Genomic DNA, 24,996 nt, shown 5'->3' on the forward strand with positions numbered 1-24,996 from the left:
TACACCATGCCTGGACCCTTGAATTAGCTGAAGATAAATTCACTTTATTGTTCTCTTTTTCATCAGAGCCAAAAAGGGGTGCCTGCGTGGCTCAATTGGTTAGGTGTCCAACCCTTGGTTTCCACTAGGGTCATGATCTCAGGGTCGTGGGATGGAACTCCGCTTCTGGCTCCCCACGCAGCAGCAGTCTGCTTGAGATTCTCTCCTTCTCCCTCTGTCCTTCCCCCCATTCATGTACACACTTTCTCTAAAAAAAATAAATAAAATCTTAAAGAAAATCAGAACCAAAGATTCAGATTATTCTTAAAACTGGTCAGTAATCATACCATGTTATTCCAGTATGGTTCATTCATTCTCTCACTCTTCTAGAAAACATTTCACAACTTCTCTGCCCTCTGAACTTCTAGCACCTTCACCCTCCTCTTCATTCTCAGATGATCACTTTTGCTGCTTACTTTCTTTCGATAATTGCAGCATCAATAGAGAATTTCTATATATAACTTTCTCTACATCCTTCCACATCTTCTGTTCATTGATCCTATATTTTGTTTCTAATCTCTTCAACAGATTTATTAAGTACCTCCTAGTAAGCAAGGGCACAGAGATAAGGCATGGTTCTTGCCTTCACAGAGTTCACAGCCTCATTGGTGGAGCCAGCGGTCTTCTTGAGAAGGTGAATCACCATTCTATCATAGAACAGATAACTTCATTACCTCTGTCTTTGGTCTTTGCTCAGGATTTAGAACTAGCAAACTCCCTTTCAGCTTTTATCCACCTGACGATAGAAAGAATTAAGTGGGTCATAATTATTCAAATTAGAAAGTATCAAGATCATCTTATAATCATAAAGAAAAAAAGTGTGGCACTGTTAATTACTGGAAATGATTAAGATTGCTGATTGAGAGAGGACTGTCTGCCCTTAAGAGCTGGCCGTCCCATGATGATGGCATAGTGCCATCTGCTGGATGCCGGTTCTGGCTCATGATGTGATCTAACCAAGAAAGTTTCAAGAGTTGTATAATTGTGTTAAGAGTTCTGCTTCCTAAATAATTTCTGATTTCAAAACTACTCAAAGATTTAATCTTGTACAAATGAGCAGAGATTCAGTCTGAGAGAAGACATCCAGTGTCTCAAAATGAATGATTCTGAGAGCTGGAAAGGACTATGGGGACCATCTGGGCCAAACTATTTTGGTCATCTTACAGATGACAAAACTGAATTCCAGACACCTTATGTGACTTTTAAAGGTACTATTATGAGGACTAGATGGAGCTGGATCTAGGAATCTTTATTAGTTATCTTTCTTCTACATCTAGATTTTATTCCGTATTTTCCAGTTAGCTGGCTGATTATACAGTAGGCATTATTATTACATAGTATTATATCATATACATTACATTCGTATTATATAACTTTTTATGGATGGAGATGAGAGATGTTCTAATCCAATTTCCCTTTTCATTTTACTGGTGATAATTAGCTAAGAACACATTGACATTCCCTGACTCAGAGTCCAGTCCTCTTCCTTTACCGAAATATTGTTTTAAAAGATTATCTCAAATGTAAAAATGGCTGGTTAGTAAGGAAACTAAACAAACACAAAAACTATGAGCTCATAATTAAATTGTTACTTTGAATTTCTGACAGTTTATAACAACATTACTTTAAGGTTTTTAAATAACAAATTACTATATTTCTGAAGAGCTGTGTTTTCTAACAAAAGCTAGAATATGTTTAGTTTTCCATTAATTCCTGGAAAAATTTCTTCTTGTTGTTGCCAAATTCATGTTACAGTAACATTAAAAAACAAACAGATGCTTCTGTATTTTTGTTGTTTAAGGACCAATTTAATGAGATGATTATCCTCGGAAATTTGGAAATATGCAATCAGATACCTACCCCTCTTCCTAGATCTTGATTGTAAATAGCCTGATGGAAATACATTCAGATGTTATTTGAAATTATGTATCTAATGAGACAATAAACATTATGAAAGGAAAATAAAAGGAGTAATAACCCATATATCTTAAAGTAATTTGTTTATACTAGTCAATAACTTGTAAAACATATATTCTTATTATTTTATACCATACTAATTTAATTTCAAACCAGTAATATAAATTTATTTATTCCACAATTGTTTTTGAATTCCTATCACATGTTGGGCACCTGGTGACAAGGCTCAGTGCTTCCATTACATAAATAAAAGTGCCCAAGAAACTCACTGGGTAGGGATAGAGCAGTATGTGGACCATAGGAAATCTTTTGATGTTTTGAGAGTTTGGAAAACTTCCTCCTAATCCAATGTAAGAATATTTTCCTGAGTTTTCTTCCACATATTTCTGCTTTATTGGATGATATCCTTCTTGAAATGGGCCAGCTCTAGACCTCTAGAGCATGTCTGAAGTACAAAAGGAATATAGGGGTGTTTTCATTCCTCACTTTCTTCTCCTTCAACATTTGCTTATCTCCAGCTATTGTTTATTTTACCATATTAGTGACTTACAAAGGTGGTTTTCTTTAGATAAAGCTGGATATAGTGATCATACCAATAGCTTTTCTTCCATAATATGGCTCTTTATGTTGTTGTCATCCAAGGTTTAGTGAAGATATTACAGCACAGCAGAAAGATTCAAAGGGCTCCATGGGGTGTCTTGAAATTCACCCTCTACTGTGGGCGGAGTGACTTGCAGTTTGGACAGACTGCCAAAGTCCAAGACCTTCAACATCTCCTTAGTGTCATGATCTACTTTAAAGATCTCCTGATCCAAGGGCTGAGACCTCAGGAACACAATGGTCCCTCCCTTCTGTCTCCTCCTTCTGCAGTTTGATGGGATCCCTGTCTCAGGACCTCTGTGAATCCGCGTGGTCAGACGTGTGACACAGCCTGCTGTCTCATTGCCGAGCTTCTTGCTGGGAATAATGACGATCCCCGTGCACTGGTGGTTGGGGGTGTTTAAGTCACTGCCTGGCGTGTGTAGTATTTCTCAATGATGTCTTGTGCCACCCTCTTCACGGTTTTGGTGCCAATGAAATGCACATTGGCGGGCCCCTAGTAAAAGAGCAATATGGCTCTTTTTTAAAAATCTCTGTAATGTTCTCTCAGGAGTCAGTGTGCGGCAGTATGTTCCTCATTTTATTCATGAACTAGAGGCTCCATGAATACTTTCTTGTGCCAGTTCTGCAAAGCTATCCAAGACCAGATGCATCCTTAACCGGTATTTTGGTTAAAGTCGCCATTAAAATGTAGATGGTTCTTCAAAGTTAGTCCTTGTAATGTCACCTGTTAGCTACTCTATCGGACACATAGCAGTTACAAAGTAAAAGCTGGTTGTAAAGGGGAGGTGGAATCAAATCAAAAGGTAAGGTAAACAATCATACTTAAATACACACAAAACCACTTTTTAAAATCACAATATATTGAAATAGTGATTTCCTCGGTAGACTTCTATGTTTTGTTTTTATTGCTAAGTCAGTTTAAGATTCTAATAGAATGCCTCTTGACTGGTAAGAGAGATTAATATGCAAACCTAATACCCCACTCCCCAGTGATAAGAAGACAATTGGAAGTAATGGTGGCTGCAAAAATCAGAGTCAGTTAATGTCACTAAAGAGAATAATCAGAAGTTTTGTGAGATTTTGTTTTTGTGAAGCAGGCTGCTTAAAATGTCCTCTGACAATAGCTAGAATATTGAACTGATCAACTAAAAAATGGTTCTTTAGATTAAATACAGAGGCTTCTTCAGTATAAGAGGCAGTGGAGTACAGTAGCTAAAAGCACAGATTTTTAGCAAATTCTGAGATTTTGGGTCTGAGCTTTTACAATTTTTAACCGTGTGACCTGAATTGTTCTGTACTACAGTTTCTCTGTTAGTAAAATTCCAGAGTAATAATGCATATTTTATGGCGTTCTTGTGAAGACTAAGAGCTGATTTACAGGAATCACTTACACCAATGCTTAGCAACTAGTAATCACTATAGGTTAACAGGTTAAACTATTAGTAGGAGTTGGATGAATCAAAATACCCAATAGACTTATTTAATTTTTTCATCCTCAAATTTTTGTGGCAATATGGACTTTAGCAGCAATAAATGTTTCTATAATTGAGATGATTTTAGCAACATAAACAACAACAACAACAAAAAAACAACATACAAGTAAGCCTTAATGATCTTAAAATTCAAAATCTTGGAATTTTATTCCTGACAGTGTGTGGCCTTCAGTAAGTCATTCAACATACCTTAGTAAAATGTACCAAAAAATGCTGAGCCTTGTGAGAGGCATGGTCTAAGGATGAAATTAAATGATAAATAAAAAATGTTGGAAAGTGATTTCATTACAATAAAAATGCAAATATTGGGGCGCCTGGGTAGCGCAGTTGTTAAGCGTCTGCCTTCGCCGTGATCCCGGCATTGCGGAATTGAGTCCCGCATCGGGCTCCTCCGCTGGAAGCCTGCTTCTTCCTCTCTCACTCTCCTGCTGTGTTCCCTCTCTCGCTGACTGTCTCTGTCAAATAAATAAATAAAATCTTTTATAAAATGCAAATGCTATTATTAAGACTTTACGTATTATCTTGGTAGAAATTTATAGAAATTCTTCACTCAAATAATAAGAGACCACTCCATTTACGAGATTACTTCCAATGCTATTTAAAAATCATGTCTTCCAGTTAAAGAGAATGAATTGAATCTACCCTTACTCTATTCCCCAACAAATTAAATTGAAATGACAATAAAATATTTGTAAAGAAATGGATTCATAGCACTAAATGAAATAAAGTCATTAGCACCCAGAAATTTTGAAAAATTCCTGAAAGATTGAGAGAAGATGGGATCACAATCACAATGTAAAGCTGAGCAATACAGAGAATGGCTAGATCACTTGAAAGCTCTTTTCACCCAGCTCAGCTCTGGAGAGACTCCAGACTCTGGGTAAGAAGGCACTCAGGGTTGGAGGGGAAAAGGGTGATATAATAATGATAATCAGAGGGTTAACAACACAAATACTGCCAAGGTCTCTACCCTCCCTACCTCAAGCATGCAGCCGAGTCATTTTTGCCCACATTAACCTGGACAGAATAATCATAGAAGCAAGTTTCTCGAATTATAGTCTGTTAACCCCTCGTATCGGAATTATTGAAAATTCAGTATCGGCATCAGACTTGTATTAGACTTACTAAAGATTAAGATAACTTATTCTATGCCAGATCTATTCCATTGAATTTCTGAGGCAGGACATTAGAATATGTATTTGGAGCAAGTTCCTCAAGTGAGTTTTCTGTTTCCCCTGTATTTTGAGAATCATCGCACTAAAGAAAATGAACCACTTGTCTTGTAGAGGCAAGATCTCCTTTAAAATGTGTCGAAAGCCTATAGTTGTTTTCTTATTCTGACAGAGATGGTGTCAAAAGAGCCAGAGTTACCTTCTTATCTGGAAAAAAAATCCCCAAATAATTTGACAGGTGTTTCAGAAACTGGGCATCAGGATGTATAGGGTCACTGAGAGAGGAAGAGGAGGCGAGGAGGCGAGAGGAGGCGCAGAGGAGGTGAACTCTGTGATTGTCTCAGTTTACTGCCCGGTTTACCAGCTACGAGCAGGGAGACAAACCAAGGTGGAGCCCAGTGAGAGAGCAAGAATCCCCAGATGTGCCCAGGGTTTCCCTCGGTTCTTTGCTGAGTATGGATTAGCAGGTGTGTGTAAGGAAATTACCTGAGACTAGAGAAAGAAACACCTGGAAGGAGAAAAGGGTCGATTCTTGGTCTTATGGAGGGCCAGAATGAGTTTGTTTCTGTACCTGATAGGAAAAGCATACTTTGTGGGGTACTGAGAGGATGGTTCTTGCCTCAGTGGTGGGGAAAAATTAGCCCTAGACTAAAGGCTTCTCTGGTCCCATCTGACAATGTTATAAATGAGACTTGAGAGCATCAGACAAATTCCAAGTCACTTGACTGAATTTTAGAACAAAGCTAAAAGTATTTATAGTAATACAAAAATGTGTATCACTCAGGAGTTAAAATTAAAAATGTGTGGCACCCAATAAAAATATTAGCATGCATGCAAAGACACAGGAAAGGTCCCAGAGAAATTCAGTGGGGGGAAAGGAAATTTTTTTCAGCAAATGATGCCGAAATGATTTTATGGCCATGTGTTAAAATGTTAACCTCAACCTTTCTTCAAGCTTTGTATAAAAATTAACCCAAAATGGATTGCTGTCCTAAAAATAATGGCTAAAAACTAAAATTTGGAGACAAAACCAGAAGGATCTAGGGATTTGGGTTTGGCAAAGATTTCTTAAACATGATGCCAATTGTTTAAAAAGGTAATACATTGGACTTCATCAAAATTAAATACTTTTATTCTTCGAAGGATCCTGTTTTGAAAATGAAAGGCAAAGCTATCACCTGGGAGAAAATATTTGCAGAATATTTAGCCAACAAAGGAATTTTATCTAGAATATATACAGAACTATGATGATTCAATAAAATAAACAGTCCAATGAAAATGGGCAAAAGATTTGGAGGGTTTCGTGTGTGTGCACCCACGCGCATGCTCACAAATGATGTTGAACATTTTTTTAGGTACGTCTATTTTCTTAATGGTAAATAAGCACCTAAAAAATGCTCAACATCATTAATCATTAGGGAAACGCAAATTAAAACCACAAGAATATGCTACCTTCCTGTCAGTAGAATGGCTACAATCAAGAGGTTTACTAACACCAAGTCTTGGTGAAGATGAGGAGCAAGTGGGTCTCATACACTGCTGGGGATAATCTGAAACGATACAACCACATTGGAAAATAGCTTGGCAGCTTCATAAAAGTTAAATTTTCACCTGGCATATGCCCCAGTCATTACACTTCTATGTATTTACTTAAGGGGAAAGAAAGTTTGCATTGCATCCATACAAAAATGTGTATTTGAATGTTCATTGTAGTTTTATGTGTAATAGCCAAGAACTGGAAACAACCCAATGTTCAACAGTGAGAGAATGAATACAAAAACTGTGATATATACATTACTACTCAGCAGAGAAGGAACGGATCATGGATAATTGCAACGAAATAGATGCAACCCACAATACTTATGTTGAGTAAAAGAAGCAAGACAAAAACTACAAACTATTTGATTCCTTTATTTATTTATTTATTTATTTATTTATTTATTTAGTAGAGAGAGAGAGAGAGAGAGAGCTCATGCAAGCAGGATGGGGAGGGGCAGGGGACAGGGAGAGAGAGAATCTTTTTTTTTTTTTAATGATTTTTTAAATTATATTATGTTAATCACCATACAGTACATCCCCGGATTCCGATGGAAAGTTCGATGCTTCATTCGTTGTGTATAACACCCAGTGCACCATGCAATACGTGCCCTCCTTACTACCCATCACCAGTCTATCCCATTCCCCCACCCCCTCCCCTCTGAAGTCTTCAGTTTGTTTCTCATAGTCCACAGTCTCTCATGTTTCATTCCCCCTTCTGATTACCCCCCTTTTCTTTATCCCTTTCTTCCCCTACCGATCATCCTAGTTCTTATGTTCCATAGATGAGAGAAATCATATGATAATTGTCTTTCTCTGCTTGACTTATTTCACTTAGCATTAGGGAGAGAGAGAATCTTAAACAGGCTCCATGCTCAGTGCAGAGCCCAGCATGGAGCTCAATCTCACAACCCTGAGATTATGGCCTGAGCCAAAGTCAAGAGTCAGACGCTTAACTGACAGCCACCCAGGCACCCCAATATATGATTGTGTTTGTGTAAAATTATAGAAAATAAAACCTAATCCGTGGTGTCAGATACTATCAATGACTGCCTGGGCTGGGGTAGGGGAGGAGATGCAGTTGCAAAGGGGCATGTGGAAACTATTGAGGTTGATTGATAATCTTAATTATCTTGATTGTGGAGGTCATTTCCATGAGCTAGTCATACGTTAAACTCATCAAATTTCCACTTGTGGAAATTCCCCCTAGGTTCCCTCCTGAGCGCCAAGGTATTGATTCCTGAGCAACTAAGAATATTGGTTGCTGAAAGGTCGCTGCTGTATTTTTCTCAGGGAATTATTCTCAGGAGCAGAGAAATGCACTACCCAAAATCTTAACCACTGGGAGAGGATGGCAGAGGGATAATAACTAGTTATTATCTAATATATTATCTAATATAATAATAACTATTCTACAGAAGTAGAATGTCTCAGTCATCTTGCTTCAACTATGATCAACTAAAGGCTCATTTACAACCACACTGAGGGTCAACTCTTTCCTGGGTCCAATCCTTCCTTCTTCATTTTTTATAGTCTCTCTCTTGAGACTGCTCGCCAATACTCCATGCAACTCCATACTTCAGGGTCTCTCTCTCACCATGGAACCCAAGCCAGGATATTTGGTCTCAGGATTGGTGTAGGAAATAGACATTAAAAAGAATTTTAGCACTAGGTCTGTTTTCAGCTGTCTGGCAATTATTGGTGGAAAATAGATTATGGGTAGCTCTAGCATGTTGTCAAAATATTCACCAGTGGTAAATGGAATGTGTAATTGGTGGAGGGGAATCACTGCCTGATGCTCAGTATCTCCGGTGCTCGAGAAGTGTGATGGAAAGGGTTAACTCTAAGGACTATGAATTGGGAGGCAGTTGCTGAGTGCATTTGACTCATGGATTTATTGAACAATGATGAGGATTCACTGCTGATCCAAGGCAAAATGTAAAAGCCATTGTCTTTTTGCAGTACTTAAGAAAAACCTCCTAAACCAGGAGTGTGCATGTGCCTCAATTTGGGACAAGTCTGAAGGGCCATCCTAGCTCAATAGCTCCTGGTAGCATGGTCTGAAATCTCATCTGCCATTGCATGGTCAGTCAGCGCCTGTATCTGCTCAGTGTGGCCATTCTCACTTTCCTCCAGCTGTATCTCCAAGTGATTCCAAGTGTGTTCTCCAGTGAGCTATCTGCATGTGACTTCCTGTAGTCTTTTTCCAAGAAGCCCAGTTCAAGGCCTGCCCGTGTGCTTGATAGCTAAGCTGTCCCTTTTCCACGTACATGAAGTTCACCTTCTGTGTCCTTCAGTGCAGCCCTCCAATTCAGGAAGGTGGGCTACTGGGGAAACAGGAAATAGGCTTATATAAAAGAAGCAAAGCTGGCCCAAGTCACCTCTATACAGCAACCAGGGGCTTCATTCATAAACATGATTGATACTCAAAGATATCTAGACTTTGGAAGGGGAGCAACAGCACAAAAAGACCAAGATGAATCAACAAGATAATTATTCTTTGAAGAAAGAGAGCTAAGTGGGCAAGAGAAGAAGAGGCTAAACATTCTAATTGGTATTCTTGATCTAACAGTGATCTGTGTTTTAATCAGTCTTTCCCTTGATTACCTCTGAGACTGAGCAGCTTTTTATATTCTTAAAGTCCATTTGTGCGTTCTCTTCTGTGACTCCTTTGACTCCCTTGTATATATTGTTTGGCAATGTGTTGACTGCACTACACATATCTAATGACTCCAGAGAAAGAAGATTTTGCTCGTTTGTATTGTTCTTGGTTTTTCTTTTTTTTTTTCTTTCTTATTTACCTTTAGAGCTCAGTTGATTTCTTTTTCTCTCTTTATGCTTTGTCTTGAACCAATGTTCTTTCTCTAAGGACGACGTTTCTTTTCTAAGGATGTGTTCTTTATGTTATCATAATATAGGAGTAATTTTTGATGAGTAGTTTTGAAGGGAAGAGTGCCTTTTCTATTGGAGTCTCAACTAAAAGCAAATTCCCATTGGGCAGAAACCATAATTCAACCTCTCCACGTAATTCTATTAAATGTCTTCCCTTGGCTGTTCTATTTGAGGTCCTTTGTACATAACCAAATCATAACTAATATCAATGCATATCCTACATATGCCATAAAATGTTCTTCACTAGATACATCTCTGTCCATCAGTGGTATTTAAAAAAGAGAGAAGGAGGGAAAACAGAAACAGAAAGAGGCAGAGTGTGTAGAGCATCTAGACATAGGATTGTAAGGCAATTTAGAAGTAGTCATTTGGGGGCGCCTGGGTGGCACAGCGGTTAAGCTCTGCCTTCGGCTCAGGGCGTGATCCCAGCGTTATGGGTTCGAGCCCCACATCAGGCTCCTCTGCTGTGAGCCTGCTTCTTCCTCTCCCACTCCCCTTGCTTGTGTTCCCTCTCTCGCTAGCTGTCTCTATCTGTCAAATAAATTAAAAAAAAAAAAAAAAAAGAAGTAGTCATTTGGGTACAAAGAATATGCAAAATAATGAAGACTATTAAAAATGTTGAATCCAGTCCCAAACTAAATATTAAGAGAAAAATTCAGTATCTCTAGAAAGGATGGATGGTCCCCTACAATTCACCTAATCTTTATTCTTCATTGAATATCATTAAGGAGCCCATTCATGTAATGAGATGACTAAGAGATCAGTTTTTGTAGCACCTTGGCATGTATTTGAATCCCAGCTGTGTTTTTTGTTTTGTTTTTTTCTGTATGTGTGTGGTTGTTTGTTTGTTTGTTTTAGGCAGATCACTTAAATCCTCAGAACCTCAGCTTCTTTGTCTTGGAAAGGGGGATAGCAGTAATACCTATTTTCTGGGGTAGTTGTTTGGATTAAATTTGTGAGAACAATGCCTAAAACACAATAACACTCTGGGAGGGTAAGATATTGTTATCATTTTTAAGATTGCTATTAGGTAAATATACTAATATTCAGATATCAGTTATTAAAGCCATTTAGAATGTTTAATTTTAGTGTAAATTAAAAGGGGCATTTAAATTAGTAACTTAAGTTTCATAGAAATCTGTTTTGGTTTTATTTATTCTGTGCCTTAGAAAAACTAATAGAAGTCTAACACACCTGCTGAAAATTAGCTTTAAATCTTTATAACTTGTAAACTGCATCATCCCAATTATTTTAGATAGATAAGCACATTTAAGTAATATATTTTCTAATAAGATTTGCTCATGTAGACATTGTATTAAACTGGTGAAGGGATTAATCAGCTAGAGTTTCCTATAGAATAGCACAACAGAGACTATGTGGTCTATGCTTAATAGTTCTTTCTTTGAGCAAGTTCCAAACATGACTCAAAGCTTCTGTTAGGTTAAATTTAAAACCAGGTCTAGCATTCAAGACATATTTTTAAAGATACTATTTTACCTAGTGAATTTTATTTGTCCAAATTGTTTATTTCACTTGTTAGAATTGTTTGAAGTGCTACTTTGAATATGCTGTATGTTATATATTATATATCCATTGTTGTATTCGGTTTGTAAATCTCATGGTGTCATTTATATAAAAGAATGTAGTTGAAACAAATGATTTTTCTTTTAATTTCATATGGAAAAACTATTTTGGAGGACAGTTCTTTGATTTGGGGTTGACATCCTTTTTGCAGCAAGTAACATCAGTTGAAGCTCTGATTTCCTTTCGTTTGTGGTTTGTATGAAATTTTTGTTTAGGGTTTCTGGTCTTCTTATACACTGTTGTTTTCTTTGTTGTTTTCAGCTTTCTAAAATACACTTTCTATTTTTTTAACTTCACTTTATTTTCTTTATAACACATATAATTTCAGCACATATAAAATGACTACTTGGGATATCCATCTCCACACCCTTTTTATGAGGTTTAGTTGAAGCAAAATTCAGGGGTGGTAAACCAACTGTTCCAGACAGCTGCATTTGCAAAAAAATTGAAAATAATTAGAGAAAAAAAAACCAGCCATGGGAATAAATCTGCCCTTATTCTTCTCTTATTTCTATCTTCTCCCTACTTTTTGAGAAGTCCTTCCATTGGGAGTTACCCCTGGAAACAAAACTTCCTGAACTTTTACTCATTGAGTTATTTCCATATATCCCTACTTCAAAGACCACCTTGGCCACACTTCCTTACCATGCTCATTTTCTCTCTTGAATCTTAGATCCAACTCACCATTACCTGGTTATTAAAGGAGAGAAAAAATGTTTGTTGACCTTCGGTGGAAGGAAGAAGCAAGGGATGAAAGAAATCTCTGAACACAAGCCATGAACTTCTTGGTTATAGGTATTTACACTGGGGAGAATATTTTGAGAGAAAAAGGTGGTATTATTAATGTAGGTTTAATTACATTGATAAAGCCTTGGATAACAGTATAAACAGTGTAAACAGTATAACTGGATAACAGTATAAATAGTATAAACTGATAAAGCCTTGGATAACAGTATAAATTTTGCTCTGATAACAGATTGAGCCTAAGGGCTAATAGAATGGAAGAAGTGTTGCAAAAGAGGACAAATTATTTTCCTGGACAATTTTATATTATGCAATTTTTTCTATGAGTGTATAGTGCCTCTATTTGCCATTAGTCTCACCTACTTCATCATTTTCCCTTCTGTCCTCTCATTCACAAGAAATTCTAGTCTTTGACACAGAACTTCACAATATTGCCCATGTGATATATTCTAGTGTTTAGTGCATTCAGAGGCCAGTGCAAAAGGATCAGTATAGTTCTTTGTTTATCATATCTAGTTAGCATGTCAGCTAAGGTCGCCTGGCTTTTTGGTAGATTGGCCAATGAATCCTTTCTTTTTCCTCTTCCTGTGACTTTTTTATTATGTGTGGCCAACCAGAGGCTGTTAATAATGTTCCAAGAATTATATGTGGGTTTTTGTGAGAAGCAAAGGCCTCACATAAGTGGCTGGTTCAAAGTGCACACCAAAACTGTAATTCCAGACATTATCTCAGCTAATTATATATTTGTGATTTCTATTTATGTTACTTGAATATAAATCTCTCAGAAAACCTATTAGGATTATTGTTAATAAGCAAACCCCAAATTGGAAGTTTCTATGTTTATGGCTTTCTTAAGTCATACTAAAAAAAAAAAAAAAAATCAATTTTTTTATTTCTAAGACTTCATGCAAGTTGTTAAATATGAAAGCATTCTTTTTAATTGTGTAAAAAGCCTTGGTGTATATGCCAAATATTGTTGTTTTTTCTTTTAAGATTCCATAATGTTTAAATATATGCTTGGTTGGAGATAGTGTTTTTCTTTGAGTCCGGAAATATTCATTAGCATCCTTGCAGGGAGTAAAAGTAACTCTGCCATATGCATGTATTTAGTTTCAAGTGGAGAGGGAAAGAACATTTTCAGTAGATTAAAATTATTCTCTATGTCTCAGAAAATCTATGGGAGTAATTATGAGAAGATAGCATAATTATGCAAACCACTAAATGGATTTTCAAAATAGCAGGACACTTACATTTATTTATTTTAAATATTATGGTACATTAATAAAATGAACATATACAAAGGGAATGTTTATTAACAATAGTAAGGCAGTAGGACACAGAGGCAAAAAGTAGTGGTCAAAAATGCAAGTGATGTTTTGGTTCTGAGTCCGCTCAGTCTAATTTTTTCTGGACTCTAGGATGTAAGGTATGACATTTATTGGTCCTTTCTAACATTGTTCTAAAATGGTTCTTTTAAGAATTTTCACTGTGAAAGGAAGAAAAGGGGAAAATAGAGTGATAGTGACCTAGTAAAAGATGTGTTGATCATTGGATTAAGGCTAAATATCTAAAATTAGCCCGTTAGAGATTTAGAAAGAGTTGTCTATGGATAGGAAAAAGGTTAATTGGGTTATATTAAGGCCCAAATGAGATTGGACACTATGTGTCTTTTCTAAAAGATTGTAAAATATTCGACGTGCTTTTTGTTGGGGAGAAAACATTTTTCTTTACCCTTCAAGGTTCTTTTGGCTGATCTAATAATTAAATTGACATGAAAGAGATTAACAGGAGAAAATCAAATTTAATTATGTACATATGAAGATTCCACAAGATTCTGAGCCCCCCAGGCAGTCAGGCAGTTGAGGGTTATATGCCATCCTGAGCTAAAGAGAAGGGGTTAAGGGTTTGGGACTTCAACTGGGAGGAAGACAATTCACAGGAAGATGAAAAAGAGTAAATGTTTGTAACCAATGTTTGCAGGGCCACTCAGAAATAATGGGACATAGAAATTTTAACAAACAGACTTTGCTAGGTTCCTCCCTGTTTACCACACCTAATTCATACTACAATAGTAGTTATCTATATGACAGTTCTCTTCCTGGGACAGGTACTCTATCTAAATTCTTCCAGGTAGCTTGCGGGAAGGTCAAGGGTTCTTCCTGAGCTTTCTGTTTTTTTAAAAATAATTGGCTTCAAATAATATAATGCCAAAGAGACATATTGGGGTGGCAAATTTTGCTCCCCTATACTTTCATTTCATTCCCTGGAATTATTGAGATAATCTGGTCTATTAAAGAATGATAATATCATCTCATCTTCATTATTTAACCATCATAGTTTATGTTATTGTTGACTTTGTGCCATTCATAGCTCTTTGCACTTTGCAAGTATTAAAACATTTAATTCTTACAAATAAGCCTATGAGATAGTTGTGACAAAGCTCAATATTATTATTAATTTCTTTTTTGTATAATTAATTTTTACATAAGTCCTCCACAATGTATTTTACTAGCAGAATTGAGCTTTATAATTTTTAAAATTATACTTGGTAAACTTTAGATCACTTTTACTGATTTCACAGACAACTTTTTAAAAAAGATTATTTATTTATTTATTTATTTGAGAGGCAGGGAGTGAGTGAGAGAGAGAGCATAAGCTGGACGAGGGACAGAGGGAGAGGGAGAAGCAGGCTTCCTGCTGAGCAGAGAGCCCGATGCAGGGCTAGATCCCAGGACCGTGGGATCATGACCTGAGCTGAAGGCAGTCACTTAACTGACTGAGCCACCCAGGAGCCCCCACAGACCACTTTTTAAAAATTTCACATTTTCATTGTTTATTTTTTATTATTATTTTTTAAGATTTTAATTTATTTATTTGACAGAGAGAGAGAGAGAGCACAAGCAGAGGAAGCAGCAGGTGGAGGGAGAGGGAGAAGCAGACTCCCTGCTGAGCAAGGAGCCCAATGTAGGGCTCAATCTCAGGACCCTGGGATCATGACCCAAGCCGAAGGCATAGGCTTAATCGACTGAGCCATGCAGGTGCCCCACATTTTCATTGTTTAGATCGTGATTGTTATTAATGCCTGTTTTCTGTGGAATATTTATTTGACAGGTTTTTATTTATGAGAAAACATGGGAAACATCTGCATCATTGGTTATGTCTAAGAATGTATATGAATAGTAGCTCAATTTAAAATTTAATTTTTATAATAAATATTGCCCACTTAAAGTGCGTTTTAGCATTTGTTATAGTGTATGAGTCATCAGATAACTAATCCAGTTCTAATTTTTCTTTGTCTATGAATCATTTGTTACTACCTGCATGGTTGTAAACATTTTTCTTAATTCCATAAATTTAGAAACAAAATAAACAGACGTTGACATGGATATCTTGTCATTAGTGTTTCGTGGGGGCTCAGTGAATTCTACCTTGAAGTTGCAAGCGTTTTTTCAGGCTTTAATGTTGATATATTCCTCTACATTATGAAGCCTTGCATAAAAATTAATGTTTTATTCTTTTATTGTTCTTCTATTTTTAGTTCCTAGCAGAGTACCTGACATATTTGTTAAAGTCATTGAATTCTTGAATGAATTGTTCTAGCAGCTTGAGAGAATAATATTTAGAGCTTTCAAATAGTAATGTATGGTCTAAAGAACCATCAAGAGACTGAAATAAAAAAATATATTTTAGAAGTTTGGAAGGTTAGAGTTATTTTTGTCAGAAATGGTTATCAATATATTATAATATTATCAATAGTCAAAACTTCAACAATAATCAGCCAACAGATTTTAATATCTTTTGCTTGTGACTGTTGACATTTTTTATTTTGTTAAACGATCATCTTTGCTCTTGTGCCATCTGCCCAAATTGGAGGAGGAAAGTGAACGGTGGATATAAGTGGGAAAGAAAGGGAGAGAGAAAAATAATGTAAAATGAAAACCATTGGTGGGGTTTTGAGGGGTGGGGGCACAAAAAGTTGAGAACATAAAAGAGAAGATAAAGGTGCTTGTTTTGTATGGTAGACACTCTAAGAGCAAATACATTTTGAAGAAAGAAAAATCTTCAGACAATTAATAAAATTGGTAGAATAAAACACTGTTCTTATTGTCAAAATAAAAAGCTTTCCTGCTGACCCACGTACAACATTTTGGGTCTAAGAAATATATCCTCAGATGAAAGAACTATTAATTTATCTTACTTTCCCCATGACACTCATATTATATGGGGGAAGTAATCAAACAATGGATCTGCTCTGGAGAGGCTCAGTCAATCACCAGGTGTTTTCTAACCTCTGCCTTACAAGTAAAATGATGGCATTGCAAGAAAAGTAACACATGCCAGAGATGTGGCATGCAGAGATTGAGTCTGGTAACATTGCTTAGTTTCATTTCCTTTTAAACAAGTCTATTTTATGTATGAATGCAGCGTGAAATTACTCCCATGGTTGACATGAGGAAGGGAGGTATTCACACTCAGAACAATATTGCTGTTCTTAAAATTTGAATAAAAGCGAATTATAAAAATCAATTCAGCTTTTATAATCAGAAGGATTTACAACCTTTTTAAAATGGTATTTAATCTGCTCTTTAATCTTAAAATAATCACATATTCATATGTGTTAGGTCATTGATAATGGCATATTACTTTTATCAAAAATGGAGGAAAATGAAATGCACTTTGCTTTTTACGAAATAGCACATGAGAGTATCATGGCATTATGTGCTACAAGATAGACCTGGAAACCACTGTTCAATTCTCTGGTCTTATGGTTTGACTTTTTCAGATTCCATGTATAAGCTTTGCTATAAGGGCTAATAGGAAAGGAGTGACCACAAAAAGGGGATTCGAGGTAAAGGGAGAGACTTCCTTCAATGATGGAGTTAACATACTGTGTTAGTGAAATCTTGGGAATTCTACAGTACACATGGACAATTGGTAATGTAGGGATATGGAATAGAACTACTGGAGTAATAACCTTGAGTGGGGGATTGGGAGCTACTGTGCAGCAGAAGACCTGGCTTTATAAAGGAGCATGGACAGTTCACGCACTGGAAGAGCAAGGAAACGGGCACAATCGTCAATCCTAACTAGAAATCCTTCCATATATCTTATTTACCAAGTTGAATATGTTAAGTCAACTTCTTTTTTCAAGTGATCCATCCACCTGTCCTCCATACTCCATTTGACCCAGTACATAACTCCATTCTTTATTAAAAAAATAAAAACTAGAATCCATTAAATATGAACTCTCTTTAACTTTTATTTTTTAAGATTTTATTTATTTATTTGACAGAGACAGAGAGACACAGTGAGAGAGGAAACACAAGCAGGGGGAGTGGGAGAGGAAGAAGCAGGCTCCCAGGGAGCAAGGAGCCCGATGGAGGGCTGGATCCCAGGACTCTCGGATCACGCCCTGAGCCTGAGTCTCTTTAACTTTTAATCTCTGACCAAATTTAGCTGCAGAGACACTAATCCTTCCGTCTCCCTAAGAGAGTCTCCCGTGAAAGTTGTCTTTCCTCCTGAGATCTGTTTCTACCTATGGGATGGATTCTATCTCCTTTCATCAGCACATGCCTTGCTCCATCCATGATTTCACTTCTTACTGAATCTTTATCTTCCCCATCTTTTCAAATTCCTCCCTTGCTCAGGTCACTCCCACCTAAAAGAAAATAAATACCTTCTTTAATCCTAAATTACTTTATTAAAATCCCTACATAATTCCTTTTACCTTTATAGCTGCTTCTCAAAGAATCTGCTCTCATTACTTTGTTTTTTCTTTCACTTTTAAAAACTGAGGTATAATTAACTTCTAATATTATATGAGTTTCAGGTGTACAACATAATGGTTCAATATTTGTATATATTGCAAAATTATCGCCACATTAACTCTAGTTAACATCCATCACTGTATATAGTTACAAATAATTATTTTTCTTGCAATGAAGACTCTTAAAATCTATTCTCTTAGCAATTTATAAAATACACAATGCGATATTATTGACTCTTGTCACCGTGCTGTACATTATATCCCCATGACTTACATGTTTTATAACGGGAAGTTTGTTCCTTTTCATACTGTACCACGATACAATTCAAAGTTTAATTATTATCAGAGTAATTATCACAGTTATCAGTTAATGATATTTGTTATTATTATTAACTAATAACAACATTATTTGCAGAAGTCTGAACTACTTCAAATATGCTAGAAGGTATAAATAAATAAAATTAAGTTAACCAATAAAATAATAACAAAACTTAAGAAATCCAACAACAAATGATAATCACCTTTGTGTGCCTCTTCACCTGGCATCCTACTGAAACTTTTTCTTTTCTCTCAAGTTTATTTGTGACATTTGTCCCTGCAGGTATGTGTCTCTAGGTGCTCATTTTTACTGTCAAATCGTATTTATTACAGGAATTAGCATATTGCATTCCAAATGAATGAATATTTGTGTTATTTCCATTTTTCTTTCAATCAAAAATCGTGCGCTGAATATGTTCAAAAGACTCTTTTTAAACAAGTTGGGTGTTTCTCTAGTGCAATAGTTCTCAAACTGTGGTTTGGGGCCTGTGAGATCAAAGTTATTTTTATGAAATAATAAGGTATTAGCTGTAGTTTTCACACTCATTCTCTCATGAATGCAGAGTGGAGTCTTCCACAGGCAACATGACATGTGCTGTGACAATAAATTGAATGTGGAAGTAAGTATGAGAACTCTGGTTACCTTCTATTAACACAGACAATAAAAAGACTTGCAAAAATGTGGAACAGTGCCTGCCTTTCACTGTTTTTGCTTTTAAAAATGTAGTTATTTTATGAAAAATAACTTATGTATATTGAAGTATGATTGGTTTCTTTTAATTTTAAAAAGTTGAACAGTAAGTGTTTTAAATTTTCTAGTTTTTAAAAAGATTTTATTTATTTATTTGAGAGAGAGAGAACCTGCACATGCAGAAGGGGGGAGGGAGAGGGAGAAGCAGACTCCCCACTAAGCAGGGAGTCCCGATATGGGGCTTGATCCCGGGACCCTGAGATCATGACCTGAGTCGAAGGCAGATGCTTAACTGACTGAGATATCCAGGTGCCCCTAAGTTTTCTATTTTAATTTCTAATACATTAAATTCTTTTTTCTTTTGTGCTATTCCTTTACAGTCACCCTCTACACCCTACAATCTCTGGCAACCATTGATTTGTTCTTCAATCTCCATTCATCGTTTTAAGAATGTCCTGTAACTGGAATCAAACTGTATCTAAAACGTCAAATATTGGTAAGTATAATCCATACAGACAAATGTTCTGTATGTCCATTACCCTCAATAAATTGTAATACTATATAAAGGTTCTAATATGAAAATAGTCTTTTGCTATGGTGTATACATTTAAGATTTGACTTGCTTTACTTGAGGGGTATGCATTATCACATTTCCTAGCTATTGCCTATTTCCTCTGGCAAACAATATCATATGAAGAATGGTGCTGGTCCTAAGCCTTGGCAATATTTGAGATTGCCAATGATGTTCAATTGTTGTCTATTTGTTGAGAGCAAACTCTTGTTTCCTTGTGATTTGGATTTGCATTTCTCTCAGGATGAATATGATAGAGCATTTTGTCATATATTTTTTGATCCCTGAGTTTCCTCTTCTGAGAACTGACTATCCGTTAGGTATAACAGAGTATTAAATGATGTACTATAAAATTAATATTTTGATGTACAATTAACAGAACATAGAATAATTCTGTCACATTTTGTTTCTCTCACTATGTGTGGACAGTTACTCTGCATGCTTTTAGAATTATCTAGAAGCTGGATGCACCATTTCCCAGGGTCCTTGCAGGAGTTTCAAACCCTATATTCTGGGAGAATGCTCGCATATTGATAAACTCCCATTTATCTAGATCTATGATTTGTGCATCTTGGTCCCGTGTATTCAACATCCAGTCTCAGGCATATTCTCTGCGGTCCTGAATGTACATGTTGGCTAATTCCTGAAGTTCCTTCCAAGTACAATTCAATATCTCTCTTAGGAGGAGCAGCAAACCTGACTGGTTATGGTGAGACAAGACACTGTTTATTGACTTAGTGATCAACAAGAGAGGTAGGGGGCAGAACCTTGTGGTGGGAGGACACATACTTTCTTGCAAGCATGAGGATCTCCACCACCCACGTCCAAGCAAGGGGGAAGTACTAAGCTTTAACAGCAAGTGGTGCTCTTTTCTTTTCTTTCTTTTCTTTTCTTTTCTTTTCTTTTCTTTTCTTTTCTTTTCTTTTCTTTTTTTCTTTTCTTTTCTTTTCTCTTTTCTTTTCTTTTTTCTTTTTTTTTTTTTTAAGATTTTATTTATTTATTTGGCAGAGAGAGAGACAGCCAACGAGAGAGGGAACACAAGCAGGGGGGAGTGGGAGAGGAAGAAGCAGGCTCCCAGCAGAGCAGGGAGCCTGATGCGGGGCTTGATCCCAGGACCCCAGCATCACACCCTGAGCCGAAGGCAGTTGCTTAACGACTGAGACACCCAGGCACCTGGGTGCTCATTTCTACTGGCCCAGAACATGAAGGGGAATCCTGGAATTCAAGAGTTTTAAGTGCATAAAGTCATGTGATTCTATTCCAGTGTCAGGGCCCCTTTGTTTTCCAGGCAGGACCTTGGCCTTGGCAGATAGACCTACCATGTTTGGGGTTGTCGGAGAGCTTCTACTCTAACATTAAGTGCTATCTCTACCCTTCAGCTTTCTCGGCCTGCCAGGTGGAGAATGTCTTCAGAGCTAAAAGCAGACATTCTGACTTTCACCCTTTGTTTTCCCTGCTATTTATTCTCAGTCATTAGTTACATTTTTTTCTCAAAATCATCATTTGCATTATCAATAAATATCTGATTCCATTGCTTTATCGTCACAATTTACCCATAGTTGTCATTTGCCAGATAGGTCGTAGTTGCTAATGCACTATCTTGAACTGGAATAGTATCCAAGTTCACTGCCCATGAAGGTTTCAAAACTTGCATGGATACTGGATGACAAGTGATCCAAAGCTAAGTTCCAAATTTACCATCTACTTTCTCAGGTCACATTTTTTTTTTCTTTCTTTCTTTCTTCTTTCTTTCTTTCTTTCTTTTCTTTCCTTCTTTCTTTTTTAGAGAGTGAGAGAGAGCACACTCATGTGAGTGGTAGGGAGGATCAAAGGGAGAGGAAGAGACCATGACCTGAGCCAAAATCAAGAGTCAGATGCTTAACCGACTGAGCCACCCAGGTGCTGCTGAAGTCAAAACCAACTGCCACAAATTAATTTCCTTGTTTTATTGGTTATAAGGTTTATTGGGTAATACCTTTAAGATGATCTCTTGGGGAAGAGAAGGAGGTAGGAGGGAGGAGAGGAAGAAATTCAGTTCCAGTGCAGTCCCAGTGAAGACCCCCCTTTGTCTCCTGCTTAAGCCAGAACTGTCCTTCAGAATTGAGTCAGGGGACCAGGCCTTTATATCAATGTCAGTCAGTCACTGGATGCAAGATATCCTGGGAGGGTGGCATGTCCTTGGACTAGACAGCTTTCTTCACCTGGGTTATTCCCAAAGCGGTGTGAGAACAACTGTCTGTCCTCGGCTCTCCCCGCACTTGCATCAACATGTCTTTCACTCCAAAAGGAGGGACTAAGTGGCACATTGCAATGTCCACCACACAGAGCTTTCAGGTTTTTCTCTTCTGCTACGTCAGTACCACTTTTCTGTACCACTTCTTTACTCTTAGTTTCTAAAAGTTTGTCTATTCTTCTCTCCTCCACACTTTTTGTTTTTGTGTTTATTCCTTAGAAAATACCATTGAAATGTAATTTCATCACAGTGTCAGTAGTAAACAGAAGTAAACACATGTATTTTATATACTCTAAAAACCCCAAATCTGAACTAGCATTCTGAGTGGGGCAGCATGAAAGACACTGTTCCTATTTCTAACACATGTTGTCCCAACTTTTATTTCTTTTGTTTCAGATCTAGGTGCCAATACAGAGGACTTTCTAGGATATATCATTGCCTTGGGCACATAAATAGGATAGGAGCTGCACAGGGCAGAATCCGAGTATTTTATTACATTTTCTAGTGTCTAAGGTTGTCAAAGGAAATTGTTATAATGCCAGAGAAAAGTATGTTCCTCTGAAACATAGGAGATGAGGTGGGCCATGACACAATATCCTAGGAATCCTCTCCTCCTTAACCATGTGGCCCGTCTGTCATTAGCACACACGCACACACTCTCTATCTCTCTCTTTCTCTCTTTAGGTCGAAGAACAGATGCAGAGAAACACTGTTCGTCTATTTAACTGTCCTCTGTATATCGCCTACTCTGGTATCCTGAACTATTATTATATCCATATTCAATTTAAAAATGTGGAAGCCCCAAGGCATCACCAAGCTGATATTTTAGAAAGCAGATCCTTATCATTTCCAATTCTCCCCTAAAGTAACACGGTTAGTATGAGCTACAAAATGTAGAGCTTGGCCTGCAGCCTATTGTGAGAAGAATCCACTTAGCTTTAGGCTGCAGTGTCTCGTTTTGTCAAAAATGCAGCTCTCGTAGGTATGGTCTTTTGTGCTGCGTACCTTCATTTCAGGTGAGAGAGCTCTTAACGCAGTTCCCAATTCAGTTGTACCTGCTTCTCTATGCTGCTGACAAGCTGGGTAGAGATGGTTTTCCTCAGGATTCTTTTTTGGTCAAGGTACCATCTAGAAATGAAGGAACCCTCTGTTAACTCCACATAGTTGGAGCTGAGTGCAGAACCAAGCTACCTGATTTCCTCCCTGGAGGGAAAGAACAAATAATGATGAAACTGTCACTCAAAAATAAAATGTCAAAATACTTCAATTTCCTTTGTTCTGCAAAAGAGATAATTAACTTTAGTCATAAATTGGTTATTTCACTGGCAAGGATTTTCAGATCAGTAAACTGAAACCAGTGGAGGTTAAATTGTATGCCTAAAGTGACACAATTATTCAGTGACAGAGCTGGGAGAAGAGCCCAGTATCATGGTCCCTAGACTTGTGTCTTTCTAATAATAATTAAGTGATTACTGTCTGATTGTTTGCTTGTTATGTTAGATAGAATGGTCACATTCTAGTTACTCCAACTTTTTCTTAGTATTTTTTGCTTGTCTATTACACTGACCTTCCCATCCTAAGTTTCCACAAGCGTTGAAATGAGGAGACTTGCTCTCTCCATTGCCACTATGACAGCCTATCTGGTCTATCATGATCTTTTAGGACTTCTATGAACATTTTTTTGCTCATTAGCTCCTGTTCTTTACCTGTATACCATCTGTTAGTAATGAAACATGACTCCTATCTTTCGACAATCCCACCAGTTCAAGTCCTTCTATTACATGAGTTCATGGCTCTGTATGTTGTAAATGACTTGTAGAAACATTTTATTTTATCCAACAGCATTTATCTCAAATAATAATTATATTTTACATTACTTATTTGATTAATTGATATTAATTATTTGATTGATTTTTTTCTTCATGTCTTCTTTCTTCATAAACCTCCATGAAAGCAGGCTTAGATCTGTTATTAAGGAGGGCACGTATTGCATGGAGCACTGGGGGTTATACACAAACAATGAATCATGGAACACCACATCAAAAACTAATGATGTACTGAATGGTGACTGACATAACATAATAAAATTAAAAATAAATAAATAAAACAGTCATTGGGGGGCGCCTGGGTGGTTCCGTCTGTTAAGCCTCTGACATCAGCTCAAGTCATGATCTCAGGTGTTGGGATCTGATGGAGTCCCACATCAAGTTCCCTGCTCAGCAGGGAGCCTGCTTCTCCCTCTCCCTCTGCCTCTGCCCTCACTTGTGCTCACTCCCTTTCTTTCAAAGAAATAAAATTCTAAAAAAATAAAAAATAAGAAACATAAAACAGGTATTAAAAGGACCACGGTGGCAACATAAAAGGCTCCCGAAGTTCCCTCCCACAAACACACCAGATATACGGCTCCTCATGGAGCCATGTCCTCTGAGAGGAAACCAGACACAAGCTGAGTGACTCCTGTGCGTCAGGCCAATGAGAAAAAAAACCACATTGCAAAGAGTAGGAAAGGCTGAGACACTCTCACCATAAACCCCATCCCTGGCACAGTGCCACACAAGCAGGAGAGAACCCCCAACTCCCAGCTTCTCTCTAAGGAGTGAAGGATTTGGACCCCATACCTTGTGCCCCAACTTCTAAGGCTCCTACCCGAGGGAAAAGCTCCCAAAACACTTAGCTCTGAAGGCCAACAGGGCTTGTGTTGATGTGGCCCACAGGACCATAGAAAACAAAGAAGTAGTTTTTTTTTTTTTAAAGATTTTATTTATTTATTTGACAGAGGTAGAGACAGCCAGCGAGAGAGGGAACACAAGCAGGGAGTGGGAGAGGAAGAACCAGGCTCATAGCGGAGGAGCCTGATGTGGGGCTCGATCCCATAACGCCGGGATCACGCCCTGAGCTGAAGGCAGACGCTTAACTGCTGTGCCACCCAGGCGCCCCAAGAAGTAGTTTTTAAATGGGGATAAGAGTACACCTGCACTGCTATGCACCTGGGCTCAGCACAGATGGAAAAGCAAAAACATCCATTTCCCAGTTTCCCCCTGGAAGGGACCTAACAGCATACTTTTTCAGCTGCCGTCTAAGGGTCCAGTTTCTAATTCACTTGCATGAAGGTGTTGACAGCAACCCTCCCCTTTGGGACGCTGATGGGTCTTGGCACACCCTCAGCTACCGGGAGCCACTAAGAATAGGATGGTGGCTTGGACAATTCATAAGGTTCAAGAGACAAGCAGGAGTTTGGGCTGGATTGATTGACGAGTTTCATCTCCTGCACAAAACCGCTCTGTCAAAACCATAATGAGATATGATCTCACATGGGTTAGGATGCTTATTATCAAAAAACAAGAGAGAAATTCTGATGAGGATGTGGAACAAAAGGAACACGTGTACACTATCGGAGGGAATGTAAGCTGGCATAACCACTATGGAAAGCAGTATG

At 37.5% G+C, this 24,996-nt stretch overlaps 1 pseudogene; it reads right to left on the reverse strand.

Annotated features, from left to right (window-relative positions):
• Nucleotides 1–2,612: 2,612 nt before the first annotated feature.
• The window catches only part of LOC117804226, a 139,610-nt pseudogene continuing 117,226 nt past the window's right edge, over nt 2,613–24,996 (reverse strand).

Source organism: Ailuropoda melanoleuca, chromosome 10 (genome assembly GCF_002007445.2).
Source record: "Ailuropoda melanoleuca isolate Jingjing chromosome 10, ASM200744v2, whole genome shotgun sequence".
Lineage (NCBI taxonomy): Eukaryota > Metazoa > Chordata > Mammalia > Carnivora > Ursidae > Ailuropoda > Ailuropoda melanoleuca.